The 14,832-nt window shown below is 41.8% G+C and overlaps 1 long non-coding RNA gene across 1 annotated transcript in view; it reads right to left on the bottom strand.

Annotated features, from left to right (window-relative positions):
- Positions 1 to 1,757: 1,757 nt before the first annotated feature.
- LOC127684111 (uncharacterized) overlaps positions 1,758 to 14,832 on the bottom strand; it is a 14,714-nt gene continuing 1,639 nt past the window's right edge. Inside the window, exons 2-3 of the long non-coding RNA XR_007977730.1 lie at positions 2,735 to 2,900; positions 1,758 to 2,207 (exon numbers count right to left, since the gene is read on the bottom strand). This is a non-coding gene — a long non-coding RNA (uncharacterized LOC127684111). The remainder of the gene's footprint in view (positions 2,208 to 2,734; positions 2,901 to 14,832) is intronic.

The raw sequence follows: 14,832 nt of genomic DNA on the forward strand, positions 1-14,832 counted from the left end.
CTGGCCTTGAACTCAGAAATCTACCTGCCTCTACCTCCCAGAGTGCTGGGATTGCAGGCGTGCGCCACCACTGCCCGGCAAAAATGTGTAGCCCAGGCTGGCCTCGAACTCGTGGTCCTCCTGCCTCTGCCTCCTTCAGCAAATCCTACCAGCGTGTGCCACCACTACCGGCTTATTTCTTTTAAAAAAACAAAAAAAGTATAAGAATATGTTTTCATTTCAATCCTAGGTGTGGGACTGCTTCAGACTGTTGGCAACAGCTGTCTATGATTTGCCTGGTGTTCTAGCAGAGGCATGGTTTTTCTAGCTGCATGTAGTTTCAGCAACTGTGTGACATTTGGAATTCTGGGAAATTTTCAGAAGTTATATAAATGCTAGGGCCTCAAGAGGTGGTTCACTGGGGGAAGGGAGATGTGGTTTGTTAGTAGTCATGCTTAAAGAAGAAAGAAACTAGATTCAAGGATCTCTCTCCTTTCCCCCCCTCTCTCTTAATTAGTGATAGGGGGTAAAACCAGGGGAAAGAGTTGGGGAAAAGAACCCACAAAATAGCAAAGACCAGCTACAACTCCCCGCTAAAAAGAAGTAAGGCCAAGTGCACCTGCATTTCCTCCCACCCACTTCCCGAGTGCACCTGTAGTTTCTCTCATCCCAAATATTGGTATATTTCTAAGTCATGGGAGTCTTTTCATCTTTTCTCCCCCTTGTTTGTGATCAGCCCTTTTCAAACTTAAAAGGGTTTTTTTTTTTTTAAGATTTATTTATTATTATATCTAAGTACACTGTAGCTGTCTTCAGACACACCAGAAGAGGGCGTCAGATCTCTTTATGGATGGTTGTGATGCACCATGTGGTTGCTGGGATTTGAATTCAGGACCTTCAGAAGAGCAGTCAGTGCTCTTAACCACTGAGACATCTCTCCAGCCCTAGACTTTATAAGTGTTAACAACTCTAAGGTGAAAGGTTTCCCCAATGCAAATGTTATAGCTCTGAATGTAAAGGTCACTTGGCAGTCAAGAGCCAAGGAAGAGCCACAAAGTCACACAGCACAACACAGTAGCCAGGCAGTCACTTCTACCTTAATAAACTTTCTGTCCAGCTGGGGATAGAGGGTCTCCCACCCCTCAGGTTACTTATCTGGGATTAGCTATTACTCCAACTCACAAGGCCATCATCCTAGACAGAAAACACACAATCTGAGTCAAGACACCAAAATGTAGGTATTGCAGCTCTGAAGGGAAAGGCTCCCTGTACTACAGGGCTCCTGTGTTACAGCCCTGTTCCCACTGTGGGGGGCGGGGAGGGGGGGAGTTTTCCTAATGTAAGTGGAACTGCTCTCTTCTAGCAGGGGCAGGCTTCCCCAGTGAAAGTGTTGCAGCTCTGCTAGTAGAGGTATCCTGCAACCAGGAGCCGCGGAAAAGCCAAAGTCATGCCACACAACAAACTTCACACAAGAGACTTATTGGAGGCAGGGGGAAACCCAGGAGGGTAGCTGCCTCTCTGTTCAGTAGAGAAGCAGCAGGGAACTGAGAAGAGGCAAAGTTGATATGGGGTTTCTTGGAGAAAGGAGCTTTCCAGGGTGGCTGGGAATTGGAGGGGTGTTCGTGCCCCCTTTCTCCCCGGAGGCTGTTGGCCAACAGCCTGAGGAGAGAAAAGGAGAAGAAAGAAAAGGTGGAGATCTGAAATCCAGAATGTCTGGAGACTGCTATAGAGAGACAAGCCTACTTTATTGTTTCAGGCGTAGGGTGGAAAGGGCTAATTGGTCATGACATCAAGAGAGCAGGAGGAGCCGATTGATTATAATACAGCACCTAATTATGTTGGCGGGAAGCCAGAGTGAGACATGTGGACTGAGTTATGCAGCCTTGCAAAGGGTCACTTCTCAGACAAGGCCAGTCACCTGTGTTCAGGGACACTCTCCAAAGACAGGCAGAGACCGGGAAGCCCTGCTGAGAATGGAAGTCCCCCATTTTGCACCTAGTTCAGAAAGCTATGGAGTCATGGAGGACTGCTACCTTAATAGCAAGGTTCTCCAACCAAGGGATTATGTGGCCTGATTTGGGGGCAAGCTCAGGGATTGGTGGGATTCTGTAGCAAGCTCAGGGATTGGTGGGATTCTCTTCCTTGACTTGATCTTTACTATAAAGATATAATCAGGAGTTGCAGATTCCTGGCTCTGTAGCTAGAGGCTTGTAATCCTGTAATAGGAACTGATTAAAAGTCTGGTTAGATATCTTTTGAATCTGTTGCTGAAGAAAAATGGACAAAAAGTTAAATTATTAAACTTTAAACATTAAAGTCTGGATATTAAACAAGAACTTTAAAACAACTTTAATATTATCCACCCTCAAAAGACATTTGAATGTCTGCTAAACTGAATCCAGTGACCAGAAAACAGAGAGAGGGAGAGAGAGAGAGGGAGGGAGAAATAAAAATATTTTTTTGTTTTAATCCCAGGTGTGGGGATATGGAGCTACTTCACAGCAGCTGGCTATGAAGTAGCAGAGTCAAGGTTTGCCAACTACAGATTGTTTTTGAGATTGTGTGACATTTGGAATTCTGGGAATTTTCAGTATATAAATGCTAAGAGACCAATGGGGGCAGTGGTTGTTGGTTATTCAGAGGGGTGGGTTGTGGTTTGTTAGTAGTCATGCTCAAAGCAGAAACAAAAGAAAAGAAGTTAGATTCAGGGATCTCTAATTCTTTCTCCCAACCTCTATCCTTCTTTCTCTCCTACCTATTGTCTGTTGCTGCTGGAATGTTCCCTGCTTTGCACCCAGAGAGGATTTTCTGGGCTAGTTGTTGTTGGTTGGTTGATTGTTTCTTCTTCATATACTATGTTCCAAAAAAGTTTGAAAGACTGGTTGAGCACTTGGAAATTTTTCAGGTAGAAATGAAGGGACCTGAAAAAAAATAGTGGCTGAAATAGGAAAACAAAAGGGGTCATTCATTCTGCTCTCTCTCTCTCTCTCTCTCTCTCTCTCTCTCTCTCTCTCTCTCTCTCTCTCTCTCTCTCTCCTGGAAGGGTTGCAGAAATGGCAGAGCAACTGGAGAGGTTTCAGGTGGAGATGGAAACTCTTGAGAGTCGTGGAGCACCAGAAAAGAAAGAATAAAAAGGCTCAGTCCCCGTGAGTAACCTGCAGGAAGAAAGAGGGAAAGAAACTGTGCCAGAGGGTGGTTGGGTGAGAGAGAATCTGAAAGAGTGGGAGGACAATCTGAGGAAACAGCTTGTATGGAAAGAAGGGTTAATCTTGAACCAACTGTGCTGCCAGAGTGGGAGGAGGGGCAGCCGGGTTACTAGGTCACCATCAGCTTTCCCAGTAGTCTTACAACATATGCCTGCTAATGGTGTGGAACAAGGTTATGCCGAGATAGAATGGCATCCTACAGAAATGATAGATCAAAAGCATTTTAAAGAAGCCATAATTTTATATGGGATGCACTCACCTTATATAAAACAAATTCTAAATAACTGGGGCTACTGAAAATTGAATTATTACTCAAGATTGCAAGGGATAATAATTACAGTCAGCAATTACAATGGTTAACTTGGTTGAGGGAAGAATCCATGAATATTGAACAGCAAAATAGAACAAAGGGAATGAATATAGTGAAAGATCACTTACTGGTCTTAAATACAAAAACAGATTCAATTTGAGGACACTAATATAGAACAATGTTGCTTAGCAACTTTAAGAGTTTGGGACAAAGTTGAAGAGCCCTGGAAAAAGTCTATTTCATTTTCCAAGATTATACAAGGCTCTGGAGAAGCCTTCACTGATTTTTTTTTTTACAAAGATTAGTTTCAGCTGTAAACAAAGCTATATACAAGGCAGGTGTTGACAGAGACCCTGGTGTGTGAAAATTCAAATACCAAATGTAAAAAAATGTTATTAGACCATTAGAGGCATGAGTAGTGCCTGTGGACAAGTGGATAGGGGCATGGCCAATGTCAGTTCTTATGTGTGCCACACTGATATCATAGGTCAAGGTATAGCTAGAGATCTCCAATATCAAAGTGTCCGGTGATTCAATTGTGGGAAACATGGTCATTTGCAAAGAGACTGTGACCAAGTCACTGAGGGTCTCAGATCTCAAAATGCTTGGTGCTCTAATTGTAGGAAATATGGTCATTTGCAACAAAATCATTAACAAGACATCTCTAAGGACAGTATTTTTATAAACAAGAAAGAGGGCCTAGATTTCCAGAAGTGTGCGAGTATTGCCTTTGGACCAATGACTGCATATCCAAAAGAGATATTCAAGGTAATTTCTTACTGTCAGAAAATGGCCTTGGGGATCTAGATTGTGGCCCTACAGTAGAAAGTATAAACCATTTCAGGCAAGGAGTGACATGCAGACTGAAAAACCTCTACTCAGAATTGGAGATTTAATATATGTTACTGCAGGCAGCTCAGCTCTAGACTTGGCCATAGCTAAATATCTTACTCTATCCCCCAAAATTCAGTTATATCCTTTGCCCTCAGGGACAGTAAGGATGATCTTGGGAAGACTGACTTCCCAAGGATTCATTGTGCATCCAGGAATTATAGATGAAGATTTCAAAAGAGAGGTTGAAGGAGAGATGCAATTTAGCACTGTGACAGGATGTAACTGTTTTCGTTCATCAAAAGCAAGCCATTCCAGCAGGAAGAACAGGAGGGCTTGGAAGTACTGGGAAACTGTGTTCTGGAAAGCAGATAATGATCAGAAGCCAAACTAAAATTTCGAGTAAACTTTAGTAAATGGTATCGAAATAGAAGGCTTTGTGGAGGGGCTGGAGAGATGACTCAGTGGTTAAGAGCACTGACTGCTCTTCTGAAGGTCCTGAATTCAAATCCCAGCAACCACATGGTGACTCACAGCCATCCGTAACAGGATCTGATGCCCTCTTCTGGAGTGTCTGAAAACAGCTACAGTGTACTTACATATAATGAATGAATAAAGCTAAAAAAAAAAAAAAAAAAAAAAAAAAAAAGAGGAAGAAGAAGAACAACAAAAAAAAAAAACAACAACAACCACCACCACAACAACAAGGTGGCTTGGTGGATACAGGAGCTACTGTAACCATCATTTCACAAAAATCTTGGAATCCAGAATGGCCACTTCAAAAGGTTTATGCCCAGTTTCTAGGAATTGGGAAGTTATCTCAGATAAAGCAGAAGTGTGTGATGGGCTAAATGTGTGGGACTGTAAGATCAAAAAGTAAAGTTAAAAGCTGTATGTCACTGAAATACCCATAAATGTATGGGGAAGGGATTTTTTTTTTTACAAGAGTGGAGTACTCAGAGACATGAGAGGTGAAATAGTGGATGTTCCTTGGGAAGGTGTTAATATATGTCATCAAAAAAGCAAAAACAAACAAAAAACAAAGCATGGTTTGCCAATTCTTCAAACACAGGGCATAGCAGAGACCAACTTTCCAAATGTATAATGGGGACCATCTGAAGTACCAACACCTCTGCCCTTAAAAGAGTTGACTGACAAGCCTGTGTGGTAGAGTAATGGCTTTCTTGTTGTTGTGTTTGTTTGTTTGTTTGTTTGTTTGTTTGAGACAGGGTTTTTCTGTGTAGCCCTGTCTGTCCTGGAACTCACTCTGTAGACCAGACTGACCTCAAACTTAAAGATCCACCTGCCTCTGCCTGCCAAGTGCTGTGATTAAAGGCCATTTTAAAAAAAAGATTTATTTATCTAAGTACATTGTAGCTGTCCTCAGACACCCCAGAAGAGGGTGCCAGATCTCTTTTATGGATGATTGTGAGCCACCATGTGGTTGCTGGGATTTGAATTCAGGACCTTTGGAAGAGCAATCAGTGCTCTTAACCGCTGAGCCATCTCTCCAACCCTGTAATGACTCTTAACTAAGGAAAAGTTACAGGTACTTGAGTTTTAAGAGTGGTGGATAGAATAATGGGTTTGTTATAGCTTGGAGCTCCTTTGCCTATTTTATTACCTAAATCATGGCCTATGAAAGTAATTGATTTGAATGATTAATTTTTTTACTATCCCCTTGTATGAGCAGAATAGGGAAAGGTTTGCTTTCCTCTCACAGTGCCTACTTAATAGTAATGCTCAACTTGTAAAAAGATATCAGGGGAAAGTCCTTCTACAGGGAATGTTACACAGTCCTACTTTATGTCAATATTTTGTGCAACAAACACTAGAAATAATTAGTAGTCAGTTTTCTCAATCCTTTATTTATCAATACATGAGTGATATTTGGTTGGCTGATCCTGATGCAGGTATTTAAAAGAAAATGTTTAAGGAAACACAAAGAATTCTGCCATGTTGAGGCTACAGAATGGTCCTGAAAAGCTACAGAGAGGAGAACCTCTTAACTACTTGGGTTATAAAATAAGTCAACTAAAAATTCAACCACAAAAGGTACAGAGCAGAAGAGATAAGTTGCAACCTCTTAATTATTTTCAAAATTAATGGGAGATATTAATTGGCTATGGGCTATCACTGGATTAACTACTCTATATGTAAGTAATTTGTTTCAAATGTTATAAGGAGATTTGGACTTAAACAGTCCAAAATGGTTAACAGCTGAGGCAGAGAGAGAGAAAGAGAGAGAGAGAGAGAGAGAGAGAGAGAGAGAGAGAGAGAGAGAGAGAGAGAGAGAGAGAAACTCTAGTAGAACAGAGTCTGCAAGACATAATATATGGATTGCATAGATCCCAAACTTGGTTATATTTTGGTTATTTTGCCTTTAACTCATTCTACTCCTGGGCTCATTATGCTAAGAGATGATTGATTTTCTTAGGACACAAAGTAAAACATTAATGAATTACATAGAAAAAGTTTCTGATTTAATCATAAAAGGTAGAATAAGACTATGTCAGTTGTCAGGAACAGGCAGAAGCTTAGTATCTTAGAAAAAACAACAATGTGTCATTATGGTTAATCAATGAAGACTGGCAAAGAGGTTGTAGCAACTCTTTTGGAGAAATTAACAGTAAATATTCTAAAAGCAAACATCTTCGGTGTATAAAAAGAACTAATTGGATTCTGCCACACATTTTAAAGGGAGTGGCAATTCCTGAAGCACCTACAGTCTGTACTGATGCAAATAAGTTGAGAATAGCAAGCTATAAGTCAGACAAAATGAGCAAAGTCATTCAAAACCCACATATTTCAGGTCAAAAATCAGAGCTATATACAATTTTTACAGTATTAGATTTTCCTGAATCTCTTAAAATAATTAATGACTTTCAATATGAAGAAAGAGTTGTTTTGCATATAGAAACTGCTGAATTTATTCCAGATAACTCAGAATTAATTTTGTTATTTATACCGCTTCAACAAGCAATCATAAATAGAAACTATCCATTATATATCACCCATATTCTGTCTCATACAGGCTTGCCAGTGTTGTGGAAATTACTTAAATCCTGGGCCAAGGTTTCTACCCTGCCTTTGACCCTTTAGTTTCTGAATGAAAGACACACACATCCTTTATGTTCACAATAAACCTTAAACAGCACAGGAGCTGGGCAGATATCTACCCTTTCTGCTTTTAGAATCTACTTTTTTAGTGATAACCCCGAGTTACTAGGTACTGTTTCGTCTGGGCTGCTCTTAACTCCAATTGGAACGCCAGCCCCCAGGGTCAGTTCTCTGGACTCCCAACCCATGGCAGCTTCTCCCTCCTCCTCCTGCACTTTCTTCTTTCCTCGTGGCCCCCCTCCAGCCCCATGCCCATGAAACCCAAACCCCACGCATATCTCTTCTGTCCAGCTATTGGGTGTTGGCATCTTTATTTACCAATCAGTAATAACTTGGGGTCAGGGTCACTCAGCAGCTTGTGTGAGGACTCTCTCATCTGTGGAGCAACCAGACTTGGTGGCCCAAAATTAGCATTAGAATACAAGCAGCCAACCCACTACAGTGCCAGGTCCATTGCACAAGGAAATGAAGATATTGACCAATTATTAATAGGAAATGTGTTAAAACACACAAAGCTTTATTTAAAAAAAAAAACACCATCTTAACAGTAAACTTGAAGAAAAAAATTTCAATCACCTGGCAACAGCCAAGAAAATTATAAAAAAACGTCCTACTTGTTCTCTGTATAACCAGACTCCATTGCCCGCTGGAAGTAGCCCCATGGGCCACAAAAGAAATGAAATCTTGACAGATTGATGCGTTTCATTTTGCAGAATTTAGAAAACTAAAGTTTGTGCTCCATATCATTGATACCGATAAGGGTTTCAATGGCACCTACTTTGAGATCTGAGCAGGTGGATTCCGTAGTTCCACATTGTGGGAGTTACAGCCATTGTGGTGTTACCTGTACAAATCAAGACCCACAGTGCTTCCAGATGTGCTTCCAGATGTTCCCAGCAAGATGAAGCAATTCTTTGCATATTATAATATAAAGCATATTACAGGTATACCACACTATCCTACAGGACGAACACTTGAAGAAAAATCTAGTTGTAGCTTAAAGGAAATGTTTAGAAAACCAAAAGGGTAAATAATGACCCCCAGGGACAGACTAAATAATGCTCTATTAATTTTAGTTATTCTGAATGTTAATGAGAAAGGAATAACAGCTGTGAGATACTAGGTTATAGAAAAATAACTCTGGGATAAAATCACCCTGTACACTATAAGAATATGTTACCATCAGAATAGAAGCCAGAGAAAGTTTTATGTTGGGGGACGTAAATTTGTTGATATTTCCACAGGAAATGATACCATTAAAACTGATAGAGATTAGAATTGAGTAGGAGAGGTATCCAGAGAACCTTTAATTTTATTTTTAGTTCATTGAAAATATCTGGGGAGGGGGATGGGATAGGGGCTTTTCAGAGGGGTAACAAGGAAAGGGGATACCATTTGAAATGTAAATAAAGCAAATATCTAATAAAAAAAGTGCTGATGATGCTAACAAACAAAAAATTTAAAAAAAAAAAAAAACACAAAACTTTCTGAACAACCAGGACAGGAAATGTCTTGCTTTTTCCTTAGATAGGAGCAAAAGTTTCGTAGTTGGATGATAAGAGGATTATCTTTGGTTAGAGGGGTTTGTTTTGTTTTGTTTACCCTAGGCAGGAAGCATCTAATCTAGTCACTTTCAAGACAAAATTCTAATCTTCCTGGGAATGGCTGCCTTCTTTTTTTTTTAAAGATTTATTTATTTATTATATGTAAGTACACCATAGCTGTCTTCAGACACACCAGAACAGGGGTCAGATCTCATTACGGATGGTTGTGAGCCACCATGTGGTTGCTGGGGTTTGAACTCAGGACCTTTGGGAGAGCAGTCAGTGTTCTTAATCGCTGAGCCATCTCACCAGCCCGAATGGCTGCCTTCTTACACTCTTGGATTCCTTCTTTCTCTTTTCTTTTCTGCCCCTTATGAAGCAGCCTGTGGCCCTTCCTGTGAGCCCTTCTTCATTCCCACTACCAAACTCTTTCTAAAGCTTCGACAGGCTCTGCTGCAGGCCCTGCGTCTTCTAAATTTAACTTGCTTCCTCTCTGTGTCACAGAAAGGGAGGGAGAAACTTTCAGGAACCTGGGTCACCACCTAGAACTTTCCTTTGTGTATCTTGCATACTAATTGAAAAATTAGACCATACTATCCAAGGGTGGACCCCCCTTGCCTGTGTGCTCTGGACACATCCGAACTCCTAATACCCAAATAAAAAGGTTAACCTTCCAATCACCCACTCCTGTGTTCTCTCCTCATACCTATCCCATCTCCTAACAGAGAAGGGACTCCAAACTCAACTTTCTTCCCAATTTCTCTCTCTTGGTAGAGGATGACACACTTATCCTTAAGCCCATACGTCAACATTTTTTTTCTTTTGAGACAGGGTTTCTCTGTGAAAGCCTGGCTGTCCTGGAACTCACTCTATAGACCAGGTTGCCCCAAACTCTGCCTCCCGCGTGCTGGGACTGAAGGTTCACACCACTACTACCTGACATCTTAACATTTCAAACCAACTCGAACTGCTGATTTGACTCTCTGAGGATGTGTACAAATCATCCGCTTCTGCTGGCTTCAGCCACTCCTTATATTTGGTTCCAAATTCTAGAGACCACCTCTTCAGCGACTTCTTTCCTCCACCTCTATGTGTGTCTCCTCATAACTCAGCTACATGGTGTCCTCTCTCTGACTCCTCACTCTGTTACAACAAACAGCTTGCCTTGATACAGTTCAGTGGCCAAAAACTGGCGTGCTCAATTTTCAATGGTGGCAACTTCTGCCACCACACAAACAAACTTACTGTCTTCTCTATTTCTTCCTATCAACACTTATTCAGAGTAGTTCTTACATGTTGAAGTGACGGTCTGTGTGACGATGTCTCTGTCCTTCCTTGCCTGCCTAGGACACCTTCTGATTGATTAAAATAAAGAGCCTATGGCCTATAGCAAAGGCAGAATAGTAAAATGGGACTTCTGGAGAGAGTGAGGAACTGTGGGAAAGAGTCAGCTGGAAATGGAGGAAAAAGCAGGCTGGGAAGGAAGAAGAGGTAACTAACCAGTCATGTGGCAGAACTTGGAATAAATAAACAGGCTGAGTTATGAACGAGTGGGAAACAATGCCTTCTATAAAGACAAATGTTTATAAATAAGTAGAGTTCCCAGTGTCATTATTTGGGAATTAGAAAGGCCCATGGTTATATTTGCTCCTAACATGGGGAAGAAAAGCCAAGGTTAGAGCCTGAGAAAAGAGCCCATGTGTGAAAGCCTGCAGCCGTGCACAGGATTGACAGGGTGGAGAACCCGGCAAAGGGCACTCGAGCCTGGAACCACCTCTCTCACCTCTGGGCCAACAACCAGCACAGTAAGCTGGCTGAACAGTTGGGGCAGGCTAGCTGCAGCACAAAGTACAAACAGAACAGCTCAATGGAGACAACAAGCAGAAGGAATCCAAGCACAGATAGGAGCCTCCAACAAGGTAAAATGTAATATGCTTAAGTGTAAAGAAAGAAAAACTTGTATAGACAATCATATTAAAAATAATATGTCTCTGAGGAATGTAGGCATAAATTTTTGCAGCCTATTTTAGGATACATTTAACCTCTCCTCTTGCCCACCACCCACCAGAGGTAGTGGAAGAGAAAATTTATTAGGACATAGGGGAAGTAAACCTGTTTAGGAATATTTCTTTGGGGGCCAGTCCAATCTTTGTTGTCAGGATATCAACAGTTCAGTCCCATGGCAAACACCAAATATGAATCAGCAGCTGCAGTCCAGTCCTCTCAGCAGACAGACACCATACATGACCCAGCAGTTGTGGTCCAGTCCTGAGGAAGCCATAGGCTCAACAACCAACCCAAGGCTGCAGAAGCAGCAAGAAGTCACAGGAACCTTCCAAGAAGTTCTTTGAATTTCTCTCTGGCATCATCACAAACCATCAACACTACGTAAGGTGAGCCAATACCTGTGGGTTGTTAGCGAAGAATAACAAAGCAGAGCAATGCTCTAGCTCCCACCGCCTGTGGGGTCATATTTACACTCCTTCATTACACATACTTTCACATGTCTGCTCCAGCAAAACATCCCTTCACCTGTGTCTGCTTCAGGAAAACATTCTTTCACGTGTCTGTTTTAGCAAGACATCCTTTCACTTGTGTTCCCCAGCAAAACATCATTTGACATAGCTGACTTTTCAAAGAAACCAGAAGTTTCCATGTCAGAGGAAGGAGCATTAGAAATTTAAAAAGAGTTAAAACCAGTCAGAATGGCTAAGATCAAAAACTCAGGTGACAGCAGGTGCTGGCGAAGATGTGGAGAAAAAGGAACACTCCTCCACTCCTGGTGGGATTGCAAACTGGTACAACCACTCTAAAAATCAGTTTGGTGGTTTGTCCTCAGAAAATTGGACATAGTACTACTGGAAGATCCAGCTATACCACTACTGGGCATATACCCAGAGGACTCTCCAACATCTAATAAAGACACATCCTCCACTATGTTCATAGCAGCCTTATTTATAATAGCCAGAAGCTGAAAAGAACCCAGATGTCCCTCAACAGAGGAATGGATACAGAAAATGTGGTATATTTACACAATGGAATACTACTCAGCTATTAAAAACAATGAATTCGGGCTGGAGAGATGGCTCAGCAGTTAAGAGCACTGACTGCTCTTCTGAAGGTCCTGAGTTCAAATCCCAGCAACCACATGGTGGCTCACAACCATCCATAACAAGATCTGACACCCTGTTCTGATGTGTCTGAAGACAGTGTACTTATATATAATAAATAAATAAATAAATCTTTACCAAAAAAACCAATGACTTCATGAAATTCTTAGGCAAATGGATGGAACTAGAAAATATCATCCTGAATGAGGTAACCCAATCACAAAAGAACACACATGGTTCCGGGCAGTGGTGGCGCACGCCTGTAATCCCAGCACTCTGGGAGGCAGAGGCAGGCAGATTTCTGAGTTTGAGGCCAGCCTGGTCTACAGAGTGAGCTCCAGGACAGCTAGGGCTATACAGAGAAACCCTGTCTCAAAAAACCAGAGAGAGAGAGAGAGAGAGAGAGAGAGAGAGAGAGAGAGAGAGAGAGAGAGAGAGAATGCTAATGCTGAATGCAGGAAGGGTTAAGGACCAGATCCAGACCTCTTTATGAATGGATTAAAACTACTTCAGATATAGAATCTAATGCTCACAATTCATTTGTGGTTGGACAAACAATTACAGGAGATATAAAAGCACAATATGCCCATTGCTGTGGCTGGGAAAGATCAGGTCATTCCCTAAAGGACTGCTTACAAAGTTCCTAAGGATAAATTCCTCTTTAACTATAATTCACAGAGGAACTTTCCTGTGAAATATAGAAGACGTGGAAGGAACGGACATAAAAGCTCATGAATTTAGGTCATACAAAGATATTCGAGGGAATTCCTTATTGTAGAAAACTGACTAAACTCCCTCAAGGCCTGATAAAAACAACATAAACCATTTGGTTTTTTTGTCCACCAAGGAAAGACTGTTCTGAAAAACAACTAGAAAATTAAAGCCTGAGAGGTCAAACAGAGCTGCTGAAAACTTAAATAAACCATTCAACAGAGATAGAGCAACTCCTATGAATAAAACAAGAGATTCCAAACTTATCAAGAAACCAGATATTTTGGCAAACTACTCTAGATGATAAAAGGCTAAAGTTAAAAATACAGTTAGAATTAAGATTGAAGATTTGGGGGGAGGGGCACAGGAGTAGAGGTGCCAATAATTTCACAAGATTCCTGAAACCCAGCTTGGCAACTTCAACTAAACTGCTTGCTCTTTAGAAAGCTCTTTCTGTCTGAGTTGTGCTTCTGAACTGGTCTTTCTCTTGAGCGCCTCCAAACTCATAAGGGCTCCTTTGCGCTCATTCCTAGAATACTGTCTCTCTGCATCCGACAGCTGCTTCTCCATGGTTCCTGCAAGCCCAATGAGAGAATCCCTATCTCTTGTCAGGAGCTTCTTCCATGAAGGCTTTTTCAAGCCAAAAGAGAGATGAAAGAGAGGGAGAGAGGGAGATGGAGAGGGAGAGAAGGAAAGAGAGGGAGAGAGAGGGAGGGAAAGGGAGAGAAGGAAAGAGACGGAGGGAGGGAGAGGGAGAGGAAGAAAGGGAGGGTGGGAGAGAGAGAGAGAGAGAGAGAATGCTTTCACAGGTCATGGTAATGAGGCTCAAAGCCAAGACGGTTGGGGCCCAACCATTTCACTTTTACAGTGCGGCATCCCAAGGCCATCCAACTGAATTTGACTCATTCATAGAGCAAAGACCATAAAAACCTCTCCCAAGCAACTTGTCTTAAAATAGGCAGGAACTTTCCATTCTTTAGCATTCTTCTCTCTGGAGGCTTTTAGAGACACACCCAAATGGCATTTCTACAGGACATATCTAACAGCATCTGACATCTGTTTAAGCTCTTATATTTGTCTAACAATTAGGTTTTCTAAGTACAATAATCAAATATCCTGTAACAAGGAAACCTACACTCAGCAGTTCAAGCACACTACTCTCAGGGTGGGGTCTCAAGACTGTCACCAGCAGTTTGCCAAAAGGAGATCCCTATTCCTATAATACCTAAATCAACTTCTTTGGTTTGGTTTGGTTTTCAAAATAAGTTTTTTCTGTGTAACAGCCCTGGCTGTCTTAGAACTCATTTTGTAGACCAGCCTGGCCTTGAACTCAAAGAATTGCCCAAACCAGCTTCTAAAACACCTGTTCCCTCTGCTTGCTTTCTTTATGACCCAACTAAAGATTGCTATCTATTACATCGGCCAGAAAGTTATGGAGCCTGCCTTTATTGGCCCTGTAGGAGGTGTTCTATCTTTTGTGCAGAATGGGAGATCTTTTATATCCTAGTTAAGACTCCATGTTACTCCAGATAGGAGGCAGGGATCACTAGTAAACATTACTATAGCATTTGTCACAGCCATCAATCACATTACGCACAATCAAAACACAGAGGGTACCCACCCCACACCCTCAACCCCTAGGCATAGACATGGTAGAGGTGGCCCAGCATTCATCAGAGGTTCATACCTCCCTAACCTCCCCCTTCTTGGATGACACTTCTCACCATCACTCCGTCTCTTGTTTCAGACCTTACCCTCTGCACATCAGCTGCTAAATAACACTCTACCTGGCCCTCTGGAGAATGCTGGTAGTGAGTCCCTCCTGGGTCAAACTCACAACCACCATTCCTAGCTGTCTTGGGGTTTGATTGCTGTGGATAAACACCATGACCAAGGCAAGTCTTATATGGAGAGCATTTAATTGGGGCTGGCCTACAGGTTCAGAGGTTCAGTCCATTATTGTCAAGGTAAGAGCTTGGCAGCATTCAGGCGGGCATGGTGCTGGAGGAGCTGAGCTCAGC

The sequence above is a fragment of the Apodemus sylvaticus genome, chromosome 5 (genome assembly GCF_947179515.1).
Source record: "Apodemus sylvaticus chromosome 5, mApoSyl1.1, whole genome shotgun sequence".
Lineage (NCBI taxonomy): Eukaryota > Metazoa > Chordata > Mammalia > Rodentia > Muridae > Apodemus > Apodemus sylvaticus.